This window comes from Coenobita brevimanus, chromosome 3, assembly GCF_032717465.1.
Source record: "Coenobita brevimanus isolate Jiangsu-jjx chromosome 3, ASM3271746v2, whole genome shotgun sequence".
NCBI lineage: Eukaryota > Metazoa > Arthropoda > Malacostraca > Decapoda > Coenobitidae > Coenobita > Coenobita brevimanus.
The window spans coordinates 6,856,032-6,876,226 of record NC_136956.1 but is presented as its reverse complement, the minus strand read 5'-3'; the positions used below and the strand labels follow the sequence as shown (position 1 = coordinate 6,876,226).

At 40.4% G+C, this 20,195-nt stretch overlaps 1 pseudogene; it reads left to right on the top strand.

Moving 5' to 3' along the window:
- Positions 1-3,386: 3,386 nt before the first annotated feature.
- On the top strand, positions 3,387-19,401 carry LOC145392961 (dCTP pyrophosphatase 1 pseudogene; annotated as a pseudogene).
- The last annotated feature ends 794 nt before the right edge of the window (positions 19,402-20,195 follow it).

Sequence of the window (20,195 nt, the reverse complement as noted above, 5' to 3'; positions counted from 1 at the left end):
GTCGTTTCTTGCCTGTTTGTAATTATTATACGCCCTTTCACTGTTGTGTCTTCTGTATCCATTCCACAACAAATCTCTTCTATCTTTTGATTTTTTACATTCTGTATTGAACCATTTCTGTATTTTCTTATCTGCTTCTTTGTGCTGTGGGATGTACTTCTGGACTCCTATTTCATAAAATTCACAAAATTTTTTATATACAGCATTTAAATCTTGTCCTCTAAGCTCATTTTCCCAATCAACTTCTAAGAAATACTTCTTTAGGTCTTGATAATTTCCCTTTTTATAGTTTAGGCTCTTTTTGTAACTGTCATTGCTGTTTATTATGTCATATGCTATCCTGAAGTTATAATTTAGTACAGGTACTGCATGATCGCTTTTGCCGAGTGGAGGGTGATATATTAAACTGTCAATATCATTTTCTTCCCTAGTAAATATTAGATCTAGCACTGAAGGTACATCGAGTCCTCTTTTTCTGGTGGTTTCCCTCACATGTTGCGTTAAGAAAAACTCTTGTACGAGATCCAGGAGCTTTTGGTCCCAACAGCTTTCTTGGCTATTTATATCTAGAGTATTCCAATTTATATTTGTATTGAAGTCCCCAGTTAGTATAAATCTTTCCGATTTCTCTTCCATTTTATGTAGTAATGATCTTATACTCTGAATTGTACTCTCTGCCAGGTCCTCATATTCGTCTCTTTCCCATGTGTTTGATCTGGGTGGCATGTACAAATTGGCTACAATTACTTTACCTTCAGATGTGTCGATCTCTACTGCAATCAGTTCTACTTGTGATGGTATATCTAGTTTTATTTAATTGACTTTTAGATTTTTCTTAGTTAATATTATAATTCCTCCTCCTTTTTTTTAATTTCTGTCTCTTCTCCAAATATTGTATTCCTCTAAGTTTAGTATGTCATTGGAGATCCTTGGTGTTAATTTTGTTTCAGTTAGGCATATTATTTGTGGTTCATTTTCTCGACATAATCATTCATCTCTAGTAATTTAGATACCATTCCATCCACATTTGAGTACATCAACTTTATCATCTTGTTTATATACTTGTCATGACATGGTTCTACTACCTTCCTCCTTTTTCTTCCATCCTGTTTGTGTACCACTTTCGTACCTGCAATCCTATTACTTTGTAAAAAAAAAAATCTTCTTCTCCTCTTCTGATCTTCCCTCATTTTTTGTTTTTGCTTCCTCCCTTTTCTCTTTCAGTAATTCCAGTTCCTCTTGTGTTAGGCATCTTTTTATCCATACATTTTTGAACTCCTCTTTTTCCATAAGATTCTTTGCATTTTTTAGTATCTCTTCCACAGTGTTTACACTCTGGAAAGTCACCTTTAGAGGTCTTGTCTTGCTTTTCTCGTATTTCCCTAACCTTTTGTGTTCCTCTATGTCTTTACTACAGATTTCCTCTGATACTTCTTTCAGTAAGCTCATTACATTTGCCATCTCCTTTTTGTCTCTTGTGATCTTGTTTTTTACTTCTTCCTCTTCTATACCAGTGATTACTATAGAATTGTTTATCTCTACTGAATCTCTGACTAACTTTGGATTGTTTAGGATTATTCTTTTCACTTCCTTTTTGATGCTTTTTTCCTCCACCCTTGTTTCTAAGTCTTTCTTTACTTTCACCATTTCAGCATACGTGGTTTCTACATCATTTTTGTAGCTTTGCACAGCTTCAGTCACCTGTGTTATCTTCTCCTCAATATCACTGCTCTGGTCCATAAGACTGCTTGCTTGCCTAGTTGCCTCTGCGTCATTTTTGAACTCTTCCATAACACTCTCGTGATTGACTACTGTACTTGCCATTTCACTCACTTTCTTCCTAAGCGTACTCAATTCCACTGTTAGTTCACTGATGGTTGTGTCTTTCTTATTGTTCTCCCTTCCTAGTTTTTCTATCTCTTCCTTTTGCAAGTGCATTTGCTTCTTTATTTCATCAATTTCATATTTGAAAGCCATTTCTAGTTTGTGTACACGTTCAACCAGTCTATTGTGAGTCTCCACTTCAACCAGTTCTTGGTAGAAATCATCATTTTGCTTTTTACTTTTATCCCTTTTCTTTTCCAAATTTGTTTTACTGAAGTATGTATCCATTTTGCAATACTAAAAGAACAGAGTATGTACTTATAGAGTATGTACACTTTCCCCGTGTTGCTGTCATCTAAACAAACCCAGCTGACTCAGCGCATTTTTTTTTCCTCGTTTTTTTTTTCTGTTTGAACAAGTCTTGTTTAAACTTTTTTTTTTTTCCTTTTAATAATGAAAAATCATTTAGTCTAACCTGGTACACAACTTGACTCATTCAAAGATACTAATTTAGGTAATGCCACTGGCCGTGTTTGTTTGGTACAGAGTGCCGATGTCGGACGTCTACCTCTGATGACTCCCTGTGTGTGTGTGTGTGTGTGTGTGTGTGTGTGTGTGTGTGTGTGTGTGTGTGTGTGTGTGTGTGTGTGTGTGTGTGTGTGTGTGTGTGTGTGTGTGTGTGTGTGTGTGTGTGTGTGTGTGTGTGTGTGTGTGTGTGTGTGTGTGTGTGTGTGTGTGTGTGTGTGTGTGTGTGTTGCAGTATGAGATGCTGATGTAGCAGGCTTGAGTACTAGAGCTTAACCAATGATGTATTTTCTTGTTTTTGTGTTGCAGTATGAGATGCTGATGTAGCAGGCTTGGGTACTAGAACTTAACCAATGATGTATTTTCTTGTTTTATTCTTCCTTCCTGGGATGAAATAGAGTGTGACCTCAGGGATAGAAGACTGAATAGGGAGGCTGCTAGAGACTGAGCAGTATGGAGAGCTGCCATTAGGTGAAAAGGTTGACGCATGCAAGCACGTTGGAGCCTTTATAAACAAACAACTTGCCAGCAATTTTCTTTAACATATGATGGATCCATAGTAACAGGGGTTTTATAAAGGCTTTATCTAACCGCTCCAGTTTGAAAAGTCTCTTCATATCTGCATAAAAAGCTTTGAAGTAAGCTAGAATATACAGCAAAACCTTGTTTTGCCATGAACTAGTATGCAGTGAATCACTTATACGATGATGATAAAGTTAGGACCTTTTGCTGGATGTATGATGCCATTTTTGCTCCTGCTATACAATCATCACAATCCCATACAAAGCCTCACTGGTTGATTTTTTTTTTTTTTTATGTGACCGACTCTGGGCATAGGTTTCACAGCCTGCTTTCAAGGCCCAGTAGTCCTCCTACGTACCGCACACCTCTACATGTACACAGACTATTTTCATTTATACCATCACCGACATGCAAAGTTACAGTCATTTGTTTGTTCCATGATGGCCTGTGAACTGTGTCACTGTCGGGTGTGTCAGTGTCAGTGATGGATCAGTAGTGTGGTGTTGGAGTTCATGATGGCCTTTGAACTGTCACTGTCAGGTGTGTCAGTGTCAGTGATGGATCAGTAGTGTGGAGTTGGAGTTCATGACGGCCTTTGAACTGTGTCACTGTTGGGTGTGTCAGTGTCAGTGATGGATCGGTAGTGTGGTGCTGGAGTTCATGACGGCCTTTGAATTGTGTCACTGTCGGGTGTGTCAGTGTCAGTGATGGATCAGTAGTGTGGTGCTGGGGTTCAGGCAGCAAGTGAACTGCAGTGAACTGAAGTCACTACCAAGTTAGATGAGTTGCAAACTTGTTTTTAGATTTTTTTCTGGGGATGACCCTTGGCCAAAAATGTATCCCCATTGAACCCATGTTATAAATGACTCAGTATACAATAAATTATGTTACCTATGAGAAAAGGGACTAAATAGGGAGATTGCCAGAGACTGAACAATGTGGAGAGCCAACATTAGATAACCAAGGCTGATGCAAGCATGCTGGGGCCTTTATAAATGATATGATATGCATCCTCCCCATAACAGAAGGGCATGCTGTAATGTGAAAGGTGCCATCATACTGAAAGAGTTAATAGACAGAGTGAAGTGTGTAATAGATACCTGTAGATAGTTAACGACAACATACCTTAACAGGTTTTCATCCGATCTGAGTCTGGAGGCAGTGCAGTCGTTGCAACACAAGTTCTGCCGGGATCGAGACTGGCTGCAGTACCACGCCCCCCACAGTGTGCTCTTGTTGCTGGTCCAGGAGGTGGGAGAATCGGCACAGCTCTTTCAGTGGCGGTCAGAGGTGGGTGTACTCAGTGTTCTCTTTCACCTGATGGAACTGGCCACAGGTGGGTATACTGTACTCTTGTGGGTATTTTTTCCACCTGAGATGGTTTGGGCATGTGCAGAGAATGGAGGACGACAGTTGGGTGCAGAAAGTAAGAATTGTGAACGTCGGGGGTGGGGTTACGAGAGGCAGATTGAAAAATTCCGGGGACCAAATAGGGAGGCACCAGAGATTGAACAATGTAGAGAGCCGCCATTACATGACCAAGGCCAATGCGTGCAAACATAATGGAACCTTTAAAAGCAAAATTGTTATAAATGATATGATTTTTGTGGCCTAGATTTTTGTCCTGTAGCTCAGTGACAGAATGATAAAATGCTGTGGCTCTGCCTCCTTCCCACAGTGCTCAGCCACGTTGGAGTAAAAAGGATTGTGATAGTTTTTTTTTTTTTTTTCAGCACAACATAAAGGAATGATATTAGTTTCTGTCTGTGTTCATCACTGATTTGCGTGTTTCTGGCCTTGGGTTTCAGTGATCTGTGAACTTAGTGACTGTGCAGAGGATGGAGAATGAGACACTGACATGAAAAGTGTATGGTAGAGGTGGAGAGGGGAGGGGAAGGAAGAGAATGAAGATGAGATGGAGGTTGTGCTGTGGAGAGGATGGAGGAGAGACTGGCTAGTAGAGTGTAACTGATTTGGAGGGGGAGAACAAGGACAAGATGGGGAGATGGAGTGGAGAGAATGGAGAAAGAGAGACCGACTAGAAGAGTGTATGTAAGAAAGGAGGAGGGGGAGAACAAGGATGAGATGTAGGGATGGAGTGGAGTGGATGGGGAATGAGAAACTGATCGGAAGTGTATGTGAGTGAGGTGGAGAGGGAGAAAGGAGGAACAGACCAAGGATGATGTGTAGGGATGGAGGATTAGAGACTGACTAGAAGAGTGTATGTGAGTGAAACTGAGGGGAAGACCAGGAATGAGATGGAGGGATGGAGTGGATATATATATATATATATATATATATATATATATATATATATATATATATATATATATATATATATATATATATATATATATATATATATATATAAGAGAGAGGATGGTGTGAGATGGAGGAGGACAGCGTTATGACACAGGACAGGGCAAGATGGAGGTGATTTGTTTGTGGCCACTGCTAATGGGATAAAGGCATCTGGCTATTGATAAAACAGATGGATGGTGTGGAGGCGACATGAAAGAAGGAAAGTAGGACATTCTCTTACAGAAGGATGTAATAACAAAGATATCAGTCGTTAAAATTCACTATCGTTAAAAGTCTGGGAACCAATTACCATTATAAACAGGAAGGCAGCTGCATTACTGAACTGTTACTGATGATGGTGGTGGTGATTGTGGTGATGATGTATGATGATGAATTATATGATGGTGATGATGGCAGTGATGATGATGAATTATAATGGTGATATTAATACAAGGTGATGGTGATAATGATGATTGTGATTATGATGTTGATGATGTTGATGATGATGATGATGATGGCAATGATAATGATAATGATGACTGTATTAGTGAAGGTAGTAGCAGTAGTAGGAATAGTAATAGTAGCAGGAGTAGTAGTACTAGGAGTATCAGCAGTAGTGGTAGGAATAGTAGTAGTAGTAGTAGTCAATCAATCAATCAATCAATCGTCTTTATTTCGTATCTCGTGATACATAAAATCTAATACATTTCATCATCATAAATACTATAGATACTCCTTTACAACTGAATTTAATAAAATATTTACAATAAATAAATCCTTAACAATCAGATCGAGGAGTTGATCCAATTTCATTGATAAAAAAAAATAAATAAATAAATAAAATATATACAATTTGCATACCAACACATTCAGTATCAACTGTTATTCATCATTTTCAAAATTTACATTAACTCCACACCACTTATTTCCTCATGGTTCTGCACCCACTGAATTCTGGCATTTATAATGTCCACAGAGTTACCCAATATATCTATCTCATATTTATCATAAAAATATTTCAATAAATGAGGAACATGGTGGCCAGAGGACTGATAAAATAACCTAAAAACCGCATTATTCTCTCTACTTAGGGCTTTACAATACCTAGCTTGCACTAGGGCAACATAGTGTCTAAGTAAAAGTAGTCCTGCTGCCTTGGATATACTATCTATCTATCTATCTATTGCCAGACGCCTCAATCCCGTTTGGGGTGGCCACAAACAAATCGCCTCCAAGTCGCCCTGTCCCCCGCCATTCCACTCCCCTGCTCCCAACTCACACCCCCCTCTCTCATATACCTCTCCACCCCATCCCTCCATCTCATCCTCGGCCTCCCCCTCCCTCTTCCCCCCTCCACCTCGCTCACATACACTCTCTTCGTCAGTCTTTCACCCTCCATCCTCTCCACATGGCCAAACCACCTCAGTGTGTTCCTCATAACGCTTCCTATCACATCCACATCCACACCACAACGCTCCTTTATATCCTCATTCGTCAGCCTGTCTCTCCACGTGACTCCACAGGCTCCTCTTAAATAACTCATTTCCACTGCTCTCACTCTTGACTTGTGTCCTTCCAACAATGTCCAAGCTTCACTTGAAAGCAGTGATAAGAAACAGGGAAGTGAGCATGGAAGTGAAAAAGTTACTACATGACAGTATTGTGATACCAACTCTAACGTTGGATATACTATGATTACTTATTAATCTTGGCACATTATATATTTTCTTAAGAGCTTTCGCAAATGCACTTTCAAAGCTTCTGAATACATTGCTTCTAAGCATATCTTTCATATTCCAAATACTTAAACCACAGTCAGGGACACAGTATGCTTTAAACAAATACAGTAACGTCTGTGCATTAACGTTCTTAAATTTTCTAATTACTGAATTAAATGTAGCATAAAATGAGTTCAATCTGAAAGAAATATCTTGATTATCAGAAAAGTTGTCTTGAATTACATGGCCTAAATATTTGTATTCATTTACCACTTCATAACAATTTAAATAACGGATACCTTGTGCCTGTTTCTTATTATGTTGAAATATAACAATTTTTTATTTATCATTGTTAATTCTTAAATTAAGACTATTAATATTCTGTTCAAATATGTCACACAAATATAGAATATGCTCTTCACTATCAGCTAGTAATGCTATATCATCAGCATATGCAATTGCATTCAATCTAACAACCCCAAGGCAGCAACCCACATCTGTTTCCGTCAGGGTTTTTAAAACATTATCTATGTACAGTTTAAAAAGTAAAGGAGAAAGAACTCCTCCCTGCCTCACTCCTTTATTAATTATATGATACATTCCTTTACTCCCATTCCATGTAATTCTTGCTAACTGGTTTCTTAAATATTTCATACAAGTTAATGTTAAGTCAGGGGGAACTCCTTTATCCAGTAAAATATGACCCAATTTAAAATGATCAACATTATCAAAGGCCTTTGATAGATCCATAAAAGCTATGTATGATTTTCTGCCTCCTTTTGTATATGACCTAATGGTTTCTTTTAATAAAAAACAAGCATCTCTTGTAGACATTCCATTACAGAAGCCAAATTGTTTGGAATCAAAAAATACACTCTCACTTAAAATATTTAAAAAATGAAGTTCTAAAATTTTTAAAAGACAAGATGAAACCATTACTGGTCTATAGTTAGCAGAGTCCGCTGCATTACCCTTCAGATCTTTCATTATGGGAGTGATATCACCCTTTAACATTTCAACAGGTATGTAACAATGAGTAAAACAACTGTTGATAAAATGTGTTAAAATATTTAAAAACTCCACTGAAGCATGCTTTAGTAAAAAAGAATGTAATCCATCATGCCCTATTCCATCATTCAATGACTTAATTAACACAGAAAGTCTTTCAACTGATATGCATATATGAAACTTTCTTTTAATTTTCCACCTTTCTTTCAATACTGTGAGAAAGGAGTCCTCTTCATCACCACTACTAACATCTCCAACTCCTTTGAGCATTCTTCCATTAAAAATGTTTATTATTTCCTTATCATTACAGGTCCCATCAACTACTTTTGATGACCTTATTTTATTACTTTGTTTCTTGATTTCTTTCCAAAAGGCTGTCATATTCTTATTTAAGAATTTTTCTTCCACAGCCTTTGATCTTTCACTAATTTCTTCCTTCTTGCACTTAGAGAGTGCTAATTTAAATTCTTTCCTAGTAGTAGCAGTAGTAGTAGTAGTAGTGGTAATAGTAGTAGTAGAAGTAGTAGTAGTAGTAGTAGTAGTAGTAGGAGGAGGAGGAGGAGAAGGAGGAGGAGGAAGAGGAGGAGGAGGAGTAATAGTAATAGTAGTAACAGCTCTAGGCTCAGCAACCGCTACACTCATACACTCTCCTATAGTCGTTCTATTTTATGAAGGCAGTTTGGGTGGGGCAGCCTAAGACCTCACACCACTAGCTCTGGTGCCACATCACTGCCGCCACACATGTGTAATTACGCCTGCTCACCTCTCTTTCTCCCTCTCACTCTCTCTCTCCTATTTTAAGTTAGTAATTACTTATAAATGAATTTTAAATACTCTGTATAGCTGTAGTTAAAAAAATCTATAGTATAGTAAAAATCTGGTAAGACTTGTCAGGGTTGCTTTTGCGACGTTGTCAAGTGGAGAGACACGGGAGATAACCTTGTGTGTGTGGCTCATACTCGGTCAGTCTCCCGCCATGGAAGCTTGCCCATTAAAATTCAAAACAAGAGAAAAAGTAAAGAAAATAAAAATAGAAGTACCGTAGTTAATATAGATATTAATATGAGTGAGAGAGAGAGAGAGAGAGAGAGAGAGAGAGAGAGAGAGAGGAGGAGAGGGAGAAGTACGTATGTGGCGGCTATGTGGCAACAGAGCTAACTGTGTGAGGTCTTAGGAGGCCCCACCCAAACTGCCTTCATAAAATAGAAGGCCTATAGTCAGTCTTATATTGTCTACCCCATTCCTCCATCTTTTCCTTGGTCTCCTCCTCAACCTCACTTATATAAACCCCCCTAGTCAGTCTCGTATTTTCTACCCCTTCTCATCCTTGGTCTCCCCTGCCACCTCACTTATATACTCTCAGTCACTTATTCTCTACCCAATCCTTCCATCTCATACTTGGTTTCCCCCTCCACCTCACTCACATACACTCTCCTAGTCAGTCTCCTGTTCTGTACCCCATCCCTCCATCTCATCCTTGGTCTTGCCCTCCATGTCGCACATGTACACTCTCATAGTCAGTCTTGTTCTCTGTCCTGCCCACAACAGCCTCGAGTACTTCTCTTAACACTGTCAGTCACATCCACACCAACACCACAATGCTCCTTTACTTTCAAGAATTAGTACAGGACCTGGGCCGTAATTTCTGGGGGGGCTAGGGGGGCTATAGCCCCCCCAATGTTTTCTTTACATTAATTTGTGAAAACTTTCACTAAGATTTAGGGCTTATAAGGCTGAACATGAAAATAAAAAGGAAGAAAAACCCTGAGTAGTTCTGTTGAAAATTCAAAAAATCAACGTGTGTTTGACCGAATATTTTTAAATATGATCTAAACTGACCATAAACTAAATCGTAATAGTACTTAAATATTGACTATTTCATCATTTCCCAAAAAATAAAGGCAGAGGGGGGGGGGTATATTTCAACCTCAATCCTACCATAGGCGTGAAAGAACAATCATGGTAAAGGTGCAGCATAGTGCAACAAAAATAATTTATTAAACTAAGTCACAGTTTGAGTTGAAAGTTCCGATTGGTACAAAATGAAGCTCTTTATTTAATCACCACCTTCACCATTAAACATGCATGCCTCATTGAACATCAGCTTTTATGTGGAATCAAATAAAAAATATTGGATGGTATGGAAACTAAGCGTATCAGTTTAATCATAAGTTTGTAGTACGGAGTTATATACATTTGGTCTAGCCCCCCCAAAGTTCTGTTGAAAATTACGGGCCAGAGTACAAATATGTTGAAATTATCACAAGGGCCCATATTCTCATCGGTTAAGGAAGCTCCGAAGCACCTCTTCCTTAGCGATTTATTTTTTGGAAATGGCTGGTTAACATAGCTTTGCATGTTCCTCTATACGTGGCAAGTGATGAGAATGGTGGATGGTGAACTGAATGAACAGAAGACAGTGATTGATTATGTGTGTGTGAATGAGAGGATGAGAAAGTATGTAATGGATGAAAGAGCATATAGAGGTTGAGGGAGTGGACTTTCTGACCACCACTTAGTGGTGGTGAAAGTCAAGGTGCAATGGAGGAACAGGAGGAAAGGACAGGAGGAAGTACAGTAGTCCATACAAGAAGGGTGGAAAGGTTACAAGAGGATGGAAAAAAGGTAGAACATGAGAGAAGTGGAGGATCGATTGGGTAAATATGATCTGGAGCAGATGGGGGACTAGGAAGGTGTGTATGGGATATTCACTGAAGAAATCTGTGCTGTAGGTGAGGTGGTGTGTCGGGTGAGGAGAAGAAAGGGGGTGCAAGGAACAGCATGGTGGAATGAACAGGTGAGACATGCTGTGGTGCAAAAGAAGAAAGCAACTAGTGAGTGAATGGGAAGCAGAGACATGGAGGAAGTTAAGAGACAGAAGACAGAGTAAAGAGGAAGAGAGAGGAGAAAAGATTAGTGAGAGAGAGTAAGATGAGAGTGGATGAGGAATTTGGAAGGAATTTGACTGTAAGTGGAGGGAATGTAAGAAAAAGTTCTGGAAAGAGGTAAAGAGAGTTAGACAGGGTGATAAAGAAGTAAGTCAGGGAGTGAAAGATAAAAATGGTAGATTGCTAGTGGAGAAGGGAGAAAAAGTGAGCAGATGAGAGAACACTTTAAGGAATTGTTAAACACAGAGAATGAACGTAATGCGGGTATAAGTGCCTGGGGAATGTCTGAGAGAAGGAGGGATGTGAGAAGAGAGGAAGAAATCAGTAGGATGGAAGTAGTGGAAGCAATAAAGAAAGTCAAAATCGGGAAAGCCCCAGGAATTGATGCAGTGTGTGGTGAAATGCTGAAGCATGAGGGAGAGATAGTAGTAGAACAGATACAGATGTGCAGATTGGCCTGGGAGGAAGATAAAATCCTGGAGGATTGGAAGTCAAGTATTCCCATGGCAAAGGAAAAGGGCAAAAAGAAGTTTGTGGTAATGATAGGGGCATTTGTCTTCTTAGTGTAATTGTAATAGGAAAAGTATATGGTAGGATACTTACTGACAGAGTTAGGAAAATAACAGAGGAATTAGTTGGGGAACAACAGGGACGTTTTAGGAAGGGAGGAGATTGTGTATATCAGATATTCATTCTTAGGTCTTTCGTGGAATAGTTTCTACAGAAAGGAAAGAAGTTGTATGCGGCCTTCATGGATTTGGAAAAAGCATATGACAGGGTGGATAGACAAGGATTGTGGAAAGTATTAAGAATATATGGAGTAGATGGGAAGTTGCTGAATGCTGTAAAGAGTATGTATGATGGCGCTAAGGCTGCAGTGCGTATGGATAGTGAACTGGGTGATTTTTTCTATTTGAAGGTTGGATTGAAACATGGATGTGTCATGTCTCCACAGTTGCTTAGTCTATATATGGATGGGATTATAAAAGAGATACAAGGTAGGGCAGTGGATGCTGGTGCCACCCAAATGAGTGAGGGCAGCATTTGGAAACTTCCTGTACTATTGTTTGCAGATGATACTGTGTTGTTAAGTGAAAATGAAGTGGAGCTGCAAGGCTTGGTGGATGAGTTTGGGAAAGTGTGTAAGAAACAGAATTTTAAGGTGAATGTAGGGAAGAGTAAAGTTGTGGTGTTCGAGAGAAATGAAGTCACTGAATGTACAGTGAGGTTGGATGATGTGGAAATGGAAAATGAGAGTGTATATAAGTACTTGGGTAGTGTGATGAGTAAGGATGGAATTTCGAGGGTGAAGTGCTTGAAAGCGTACAGCAAGGACGAAAGGTTGCTGTTTCCTTGAAAGCAGTTATAAGAAACAGGGAAGTGAGCATGGAAGTGAAAAAGTTACTACATGACAGTATTGTGATACCAACTCTAACGTCAGGAAGTGAAACTTGGACCTTGTTGGAAGGACAGAAGTCAAGAATGAGAGCAGTGGAAATGAGTTAATTGAGAGGAGCCTGTGGAGTCACATGGAGGGACAGACTGACTAATGAAGAAGTGAAGGACCGTTGTGGTGTGGATGTGGATGTAATAGAAAGTGTTAAGAGAAATACATTGAGGTGGTTCGGCCATGTGGAGAGGATGGAGAGCGAAAGACTAACGAGGAGAGTGTATGTGAGTGAGGTGGATGGGGGAGAGGGAAGGGGAGGCCGAGGATGAAATGGAGGGATGGAATGGAGAGGTATATGAGAGGGGTGTGTGAACTGGGAGGGCAATGAAATGGCGGGGGACAAGGTGACATGGAGGCGATTTGTTTGTGGCCACCTCTTTCGGGATTAAAGTGTCTGGCAATAGATCTGTAGATGGATGGATGCTACTGTATATATGTGCAGAGTATGGTGATATTAGGATGATTTAATGTAAGACAGAAGAGGAGAGCAAGGTGTAAGAAAGAAACTAAATCACTAAGGAATAGCCTTTAAGGAGCTTCCATAACTGATAGGAATGCAGGCTAGAGACTGACTTTGCCCATTTTACACTAACTTGGCTTAAATTTGACATCACTCCATCCTGAATACTGAGTTGTAGCAAAAGATTAATGCTATTATATGATGCTAGTCATGAAGAAGTGCTATGGAATGAGTGGAGAGCCATAGTACTGGATCTTTCTGCTATTAAGCTGTGTGAAATAACTGCAAAAGGACGAAATTCTGGTCCAAGTTACAGTGAAAGGAGTAGAGAAGAGACTGTTTACCACCATCACATAAGCATTGTGGAAGTGATGGAAAGTGTTAGGAGAAATACACAAGTGGTTTGGCTATATGGAGAGGATGGGGAGTGACAGACTAAGCAGGAGAGTATATGTGAATGAGGTGGAGGGGGGAGAGGGAGAGGGAGGCCAAGGATATCATGGAGGGATGGAGTGGAGAGGTATATGAAAGAGGGAAGTGTGAGCTGGAGGGAGGGCAGTGAAATGCCCGGGGACAGGGAGACATGGAGGTGATTTGTTTGTGGCCACCCCTTACAGGCTTGAGACATCCAGCAATAGAGAGATAGATATAAGCATTGTATGTTGGTTGGTAATTATTGTACTCAAATGTCGGGTGATGTGGGGTTTTTACTCTACCTTGGCCGTGATTTTCGTCTCTTGCAGCTTATTTCACAAAGCCCAGTGGCAGAAAAAGCAGTACTACAGCTCTACATCCCTTTCACAGCACTTCATCGTGACTAGCATCATATTCTAGTATTAATCTATTGTTACGACTCAACATTCAAGGCGGAGTGATGGCCGTTTTAAGACAAGTTAGAGTATAATGAGATTTATCACTAATCTGGGACTGCAGGGAGCAATATGAGACAGAAACCAAATATTTGTGGATTTTATACATTTGCACTGGTAGGTGGGGACATTCACTATCCACTCACTAGTGCTGCTCTTGGGTGACTGCCTTTTCCTCTCTTCCTTTTTTTCCTTCTTTCCTCTTCTGTCTTTCTTTCCTTCACTCTTTCCTCTTCCATCTGTCTTTAGGTGACTCCACACTGCTTGACAAGCCAAATGGTCTCCTGTACACGTGGAAACCATTTACTACACTGGTCGGTAACCATATAACCAAATTATGGTGTGGTGGTTTAGTAAGTAATTAAGGTATTCCAGTCAGATTGAGCTTGTGCAGGTTTATATCCAAGGGATGGTTGGGGTTTATTGCTCATGTAATGCCACTAAGGGATGAGTGAGGCTGGTCACTCTCATCTTAAATGTCAGGACCAACTTGTCTAGCCCCAGGCTCCTATGCTCCTCATGGGACAACACAGAATTAGATGATGATGACAAAAAAGTCTTAAAATATAACTGCTGTGAATGCTTAGAATTGATTGTGTCATTTATTGTTGGTAATTTATTGCTGCTAATTCACCATAACTTTAGAGGAGTAGACTGTAGCACCAGTCGAGCAGGGCAGTACTCCCAAGGTGGATGGAAAGCTGATGACCGAGAGAACTGGAGCGCCCGTTACATGACCCCTCGTGACTAGTTCCCGACCACCCCCCTTTGCTGAACTTTCTCAGTGTCTCAGTAACACAGAGAGTAGGCCAGCATGCTTTCCAGTACAAGTTTCTCTAACTATCAACACAAAACTACATGCACAGTACACACTACACTTCCTTTTCCAAAATTTAAAAAAGTAATCATGGCGTCCAGCAACATAGCCTCGGAGTCCCCGGGAGGGGGGGCGAAAAATGTCCCCACATTCCACCCCTCTCCCGATGACGACTCGAGCTGCCTGAAACCACTGTCTGACTCACTTCTTCATTTCTGCAACATTCGTGGCCTTTCCTCCAGCTTTCGCTCTGTTGAGCATCGCCTCTCCTCCTCTAAACCTCACCTTCTTTTCCTAACCGAGACTCAGCTGTGAGGCAACTGACAGCAAACCCTTTTCTGTATCCTACTTTCTCTATACTCATTTCAAAGCCAAAGGTGGCTGTTGTGTATATATTCACAACGACTTATCTTGCTCTCGTGTTCCTGAACTCGATTCTTCTGAATTCTCTGCATTCTGGCTTCGGCTTTCCTGTCATTCTCTGACTAAATATATCTGCGCTGTTTACTTATCACCTATTCAAAATTCTTTGACTATTTTACTTCTACGATGGAACACATTCTATCCATTTCTCCTTTCTCTGAAATCTCCATTCCAAGAAAATTCAATGTTCACCACCACCTTTGGCTCTCCTCTTCTTTCACTGATCCACCTGGTGAACAAGCCTACATCTTTTCTATCCTTAACCCACCCCATCCCGACGTTTTTGGACCTTTTTTTTTTTTTGGCTCAAACATCCGCTTTTGGTGAGAAACATCGAAAATTCATAGAGAAATCGCTCACCTGAGGTTTAAAATACTCGATCCAGGTACGAGTACTTCCTTACCTTACTGGGTCTTCTAACAGGCTGGCACCAAAGAAAACGAGTTCTATGGGAGGGTAACTATTTTATCCACTCATAAACAGTATTTATTTATTTACTTGGTACGAATTTATATGTAGTACAAGAGTATATTGGTTTTCAAACAGTAATATAGGCATTATAAGCATTGTTTCACTCACTAACTCATATCCATTCATGACCTTTTTTTTCCCACGTTACCTGATCATCATTTCTGACTGTTCCTCTAAACTTTGTCCTCCATATTGTCGTCGATTGGGGAATCACTCTGGCCCTGAATGTCTTTATTGGCCAGGTCACTGGTAACAGGTGAATTGTCGAGACAATGGCGTGCAGGGGGGGGAGAGGTTATGCGATGTAAGGCATTGTTCCTGCTTGGCATCTTGTAGAGGAATAGACGAAGGTGTCCCGTGTATACGTGCCAAAAATCACTCGCGAAATCAATTGCGGATTAATGACCTAGGACAGCTTGTACAGCACCCTACCTTTATCCCTGACCGCCTTGGAGAGAGCTCCAACATACTTGACCTCTTCCTTACAACTAATTCTTCTGCTTACACTGTTGATCTTTTCTCTCTGTTGGGCTCCTCCGATCACAATCTTATCACTTAAACCTGTCCTATTGCTCCGGTATGGCCTGTGGACCCTCCAAAGAAACGTCGTCTGTGGCACTTTGGAGCTGCAGATTGGGAGGCCCTCAGGCAGTACTTCTTTGATTTTCCCTGGAATGATTATTGCTTCCATGGCCGGGAGCCATCTGAGTGTGCCTTGTGCATTACGGAGGTTATTCTCTTGGGCATGGAAGCATACATTCCTTTCTCATATCCTTTGAATAATGCAAGAGAGCCTTGGTTTAATCGCGCTTGTTGTAGTGCTGTCCGCAACAAGGAGACGGCCTATAAAAGGTACTGGAGCCAACCCGCCCCTGAATCACATTTTTTTTACGTTTCTGCCCGAAATCGTGCTAAGTCTGTTCTTCGCTCTGCTAAAAATAATTTCATCCATACTAAATGCTCTCAACTCTCTAACTCGAATTCTTCCTGCTCCTTCTGGAACCTTGCCAAAAACCTTTCTAATAACTTTACCTCATCATCCTTCTCTCCTCATTTCTACTCTGGTGGCTCTGTAGCTATTTCTTCTACTGATAAAGCAGATATCTTCACTCAGACTTTCTCCTCCACTTCCACCTTAGACGATTCCAGTGCTGTTCCTACATCACTTCCCCCCTCTGACTTCCTCATGGCTGACATTAAAATTTCTTCAGCTGATGAATTTTCTGCCATCACAAGCCTCAATACTAATAAGGCATATGGGCCTGATGGAGTCCCTCCTGTTGTTCTCAAGAACTGTGTTTCTGTGCTTACACCCTGCCTAGGTAAACTCTTTCACCTTTGTCTATCAACTTGTACCTTTCCTTCTTGCTGGAAGTTTGCTCTCATTCAGTCAGTCCCAAAGAATGGTGACCATTCCCAACCCTCTAACTATTGTCCAATTGCTTTAACATCCTGTATCTCAAAAGTTTTTGAGTCAATTCTTAATAGAAAAATTTCAAAGCATCTTTCCTGTCACAGCCTTCTTTCTGATCGTCAGTATGGGTTCTGTCAGGGACGCTCCACTGGCGATCTGCTCACCTACTTTTCAGACTCCTGGTCATCCTCCTTTCGGGACTTTGGCGAAAGCTTTGCCATTGCAATTGACATATCAAACGCTTTCGATCGAGTCTGGCATAAATCTTTAATTTCCAAACTGCCCTCTTACGGTTCCTATCCTTCTATCTGTGCCTTCATCTCTAGCTTCCTTTCTGGTCGTTCTATAGCCGCTGTTGTAAACGGCCATCGTTCTTCTCCTAGATCTATCAACAGTGGTGTTCCTCAGGGCTCTGTCCTATCACCAACTCTCTTCTTTTTATTCATGAATGACCTTCTAAGCTGTACATCTAACCCTATCCACTCATACGCTGATGACTCCACTCTTCACCTTTCCGTTCGGTTCCCGCAAGGTCCATCTCAGCAGTTACTTCAACAAACTATGGATGAGGCTATGGCACACCTAATGTCTGACTTGGCTCGTATCTCTGACTGGGGTAAAAATAATCTTGTTGTTTTTAATGCATCAAAGACTCAGTTCTTACACCTATCAACCTGACAAAATCTTCCACAGGTATACCCACTAATGTTTAATAATATTCATCTTAATCCTGCATCATCCTTGAACATGCTTGGGGTTTCATTTACTCGGGACTTATCTTGGAAAGATCATATTACATCTCTTGTAAAATCTGCTTCCAAGAAATTAGGTGTGCTCAGACAACTCCGTACTTTCTTTACCCCTGCACAGTTGTTGACACTATACACGGGTTTTATTCGCCCCTGTGTGGAGTACAACTCTCATGTGAGGGGAGGCTCCCCATATACAGCTCTTCTCAACTGGGTGGAGTCAAAGGCTTTTTGTCTCATTAACTCTCCTCCTCTTACTGACTCCCTTCAACCTCTGTCTCTTCGCCGCACTGTTGCCTCTTTATCTCTTTTCTGTCGCTACTTCAATGGTCACTGCTCCTCTGAACTGTCTGCATGCATTCCTCCACCTCTACCATGGGCGCGTAGCACCCGTCTAGCAGCAAACTCTCATCCCTTTTCTTGTCAACTCTCTAATGCAAGAGTTAACCGTTACTCCCAATCCTTCATTAATGCATCCGATCAACTCTGGAAATGTCTCCCTCTTTCTGTACTTCCTGCTTCCTATGATCTCCAGTCTTTCAAACGCAGTGTGTCCAGGCATCTCGAAATGATCAGATCTTGAATTTGGCTCTCTCTTGTATTTTGTTTTTCTCTTAGAAGGAACAGTTATTGCGGGCTCACGGCCTTTGGTTCCTTCTTCCACGCATTAAAAAAAAAAAATGCTAGGGGTTGACTGTGTCATTCATTGCTGCTAATTTACCGTAACTGCTGTTAATGCTAAGAATTGAGTGCTTCATTTATTGCTGCTAATTTAACGTAACTGCTGTAAATGTTACGGGTTGATTGTGTTGTTTATTGCTGCTAAGTTAACATAGCTGCTGTAAATGCTAAAAAATGATTGCATCACTTATTGCTGCTTATTTAACGTAACTGCTGTAAATGTTACGGGTTGATTGTGTTGTTTATTGCTGCTAAGTTAACATAGCTGCTGTAAATGCTAACAAATGATTGCATCACTTATTGCTGCTTATTTAACGTAACTCCTGTGAATGCTAAGTCATTTATTGCTGCTAATTTAACGTAACTGCTGCAAACACTAAGAGTTCATTGTGTTGTTTATTGCTGCTAATTTAACATAACTGCTGCAAATACTAAGGGTTCATTGTGTTGTTTATTGCTGCTAAGTTAACATAACTGCTGTAATACTAAGGGTTCATTGTGTTGTTTATGGCTGCTAATTTAACGTAACTGCTGTAAATACTAAGGGTTCATTGTGTTGTTTATTACTGCTAATTCAACATAACTGCTGTAAATACTAAGGGTTCATTGTGTCAATTATTGATGCTAATTTAATGTAACTGCTGTAAATACTAAGGGTTCATTGTGTTGTTTATTGCTGCTAATTTAACGTAACTAAGGGTTCATTGTGTTGTTTATTGCTGCTAATTTAACGTAACTGCTGTAAATACTAAGGGTTCATTGTGTTGTTTATTGCTGCTAATTTAACGTAACTGCTGTAAATACTAAGGGTTCATTGTGTTGTTTATGGCTGCTAATTTAACGTAACTGCTGTAAATACTAAGGGTTCATTGTGTTGTTTATGGCTGCTAATTCAACATAACTGCTGTAAATACTAAGGGTTCATTGTGTTGTTTTATTGCTGCTAATTTAATGTAACTGCTGTAAATACTAAGGACCAGGTGTTGTGTCCATTACCACCACCTCCAGGTATCGGCAGGAGCGCCTGAGCTAAGCCCAGCAGAGCGAGTGCGTGTGGGCGAGGAATTAAGTGACGTTCTTATATATTTAGTGGACTTGGCCCAGCAGTGCCATGTGGACCTCCCCTCGGCCATCATGGACAAGTTGGCCAAGAATGCGGCCAAGTTTCCAGTGGAGCGAGTCAAGGGCCGCTCACAGAAATATAAAGAATACCCTGAGTATAAACAGGAATTGTTGGAGCAAGAGAGGGAGAGGGAGGAGGCCGATGGTAGTGAGTAATGTACACACACACACACACACACACACACACACACACACACACACATTCTGCTACGGTAAATACTCCTAATGTATGGAAGACAAAGGAGGGATAGCTCAAGTAATATTTTCAAATACTGAAAATAATTTTTATTATTCACTTTTACTTATGACTTCATTATATATATATATATATATATATATATATATATATATATATATATATATATATATATATATATATATATATATATATATATATCACATCACTCTGGTGGTAGGTGACAGCGATCATCATCCACTCACTTGATGTAGTGCTGCCTGCTTCTTCCTTCATCCTTATCATTCTTCTCTGTGTCTGCTCTCCCCTCTTCCTATTTCTCAACAACATCCACTCCCTTGATGTAGTGCTGCCTACTTCTTCCTACACCTTTATCATTCTTTTTCTGTGTCTGCCCTCCTCTCTTCCTATTTCTCACCAGCATCCACTCATTTGATGTAGTGCTCCCTACTTCTTCCTTCACCTTTATCATTCAGTTTTTGTGTCTGTCTTCCTCTCTTGAATCTCTTCTTATTTCTCACCATCATCCATTCACTTGATGTAGTGCTGCCTACTTCTTCCTTGACCTTTATCATTCTTTTTGTGTGTCTGCCCTCCTATCTTCCTATATCTCACCATCATCCATTCACTTGATGTAGTGCTGCCTGCTTCTTCCTTAACCTTCATCATTCTTTTTCTGTGTCTGCCCTCCTCTCTTCCTATTTCTCCCAACTTTCCTGTCACTTTTTATCACTCTTCTTTCCTTTTCAGGTGGCTT